We start from the raw sequence: 2,525 nt of genomic DNA on the forward strand, positions 1-2,525 counted from the left end.
ACCAACTAACACCAGAGATAACCAAATGGTGAGAGGCAAGTGCAAGAACCTAAGCAATAGAAACCAGTACTACTTGACATCATCAGAACCCAGTTCTCCCATTACAGCAAGTCCTAGATACCCCAACACACTGGAAAAGCAAGATTCAGATTTAAAGTCACATCTCATGATGATGATGATAGAAGACTTTAAGAAGGACATAAATAACTCCCTTAAAGAAATACAGGAGAACACAGGTAAACACTTAGAAGCCCTTAAGGAGGAAAAAAAAAAAAAAAAAAAAAAAAAAAAACACTTAAAGAGTTACAGGAAAACAATACCAAACACGTGAAGGATCTAAAATATGTAAATAGAAACAATAAAGAAATCACAAAGGGAGACAACTCTGGAGATAGTGCCACACACACACTCCAGTGAAGTCCACTTGACAGGCTGAGAAGCCTAAAAGCCACTCATGAGGCAGAGTTTCACAGAAACCCACCTCCTGGAGTTTTGGCGTTATCATTTACCCATATACCATATCCTATTCCTGTTTTAGTCTGGTGTATGGAAAAATTCTGTTATAGTTAAGTCTCCCCACTGTTCCAAGGTCCCAGAAGCCTGCGAGCTTAGAATCCTGTAAGAATGCAGTAAGGAAGTTAACCTATTCAGTAACTAATTAAGCATTACAAAAGATGGAGCCAGTAGCTCAGAGCTGGTCTGCAAGGTGTTTACTAAGGACAGTAGCAAATTGCACCCAAACAAGGGACTACCATGAAAGAGCCAGGGAATCCCACTGAGATAGAAATCTTCAGTACAGGCTACATTGCATATTAGAAGCAAGTTGGTAAATTCTTCTGACAAATGGAGATTCTCCAGATACTTAAAAGTTACACTCATATAAGAATTTAGCAAGGTCTAGGGATTAGGGGGGTTCTGATATTGCAGGTCTCTGGGGCAGGTGGGCAAAGCATCGGCGGGCGACAGACAGACCAACACTCGAGATTGTGTAGAATCTGAATGCATTCTCACAAAGTGAACATCAGTCTTATATAGTACAGAAAATACAAGGGGTCGGAAGTCATAGCAGGCAAGGTACATTGAAGTTACCTGATACAAAACAAAGGAATGACTACAAAAGGATTTACAGGAACCAGGTAGATGTCATACAGACCCTAAGAGAACACAAATGCCAGCCCAGGCTACAATACCCAGCAAAACTCTCAATTAACATAGATGGAGAAACTAAGATATTCCATGACAAAACCAAAGTTACACAATATCTTTTCACAAATCCAGCCCTACAAAAAAATAATATATGGAAAACTCCAATACAAGAAGGGAAACTACATCCTAGAAAAAGCAAGAAAGTAATCTTCTTTCAACAAACCCATAAGAAGATAGCCACACAAACATAATTCCACCTTTAACAACAAAAATAACAGGAACCAACAATCACTATTCCTTAATATCTTTTAATATCAATGGACTCAATTCCCCAATAAAAAGACATAGACTAAAAGACTGGATATGTAAACAGGATCTGGCATTTTGCTGTATACAGGAAACACACCTCAGTGACAAAGACAGTCACTACCTCAGAGTAAAAGACTGGAAAATTTTTTTCGAAGCAAATGGTCCCAAGAAACAAGCCGGAGTAGCCATTCTAATATTGAATAAAGTTGACTTTCAACCAAAATTTATTTAAAAAGATAAAGAACGATACTTCATACTCATCAAAGGAAAAATCTACCAAGATGAACTCTCAATTCTGAACATCTATGCTCCAAATGCAAGGGCACACACATTCCTACTTTACTAAAGCTCACAGCATACATTGCACTTCACATAATAATGGTGGGAGACTTCAACACCCCGCTCTCATCAATGGACAGCTCATGGAAACAGAAATTAAACAGAGACACAGCGAAACTAACAGAAGTTATGGACCAAATGGATTTAACCGATATCTATTGAACATTTCAACCTAAAACAAAAGAATATACCTTCTTCTCAGCACCTCATGGTACCCTCTCCAAAATTGAGCATAAAAAACAGGTCTCACCAGATATAAGAAATTTGAAATAATCCCATGCATTCTCTCAGACCACCACAGACTAAGGCTGGTCTTCAATAACAACAAAAACAACAGAAAGCCCACATACACATGGAAGCTGAACAATACTCTACTCAATGATAACTTGGTCAAGGAAGAAATAAAGAAATTAATGACTTTTTAGAATTTAATAAAAATGAAGCCACAACATACCCAAACTTATGGGACAAATGAAAGCAGTGCTAAGAGGAAAACTTATATCTCTGAGTGCCTCCAAAAATAAACTGGACAGAGCATACACTAGCAGCTTGACAGCACACCTGAAAGCTCTAAAACAAAAGGAAGAAAATACACCCAAGAAGAGTAGATGGCAGGAAATAATCAAACTCAGGGCTGAAATCAACCAAGTGGAAATGAAAAGAACTATACAAAAACAAAACAAAACAAAACAAAACAAAACAAAACAAAACAAAACAAAACAAAATCACCA

The sequence above is a fragment of the Mus caroli genome, chromosome 12 (assembly GCF_900094665.2).
Source record: "Mus caroli chromosome 12, CAROLI_EIJ_v1.1, whole genome shotgun sequence".
Classification (NCBI taxonomy): domain Eukaryota; kingdom Metazoa; phylum Chordata; class Mammalia; order Rodentia; family Muridae; genus Mus; species Mus caroli.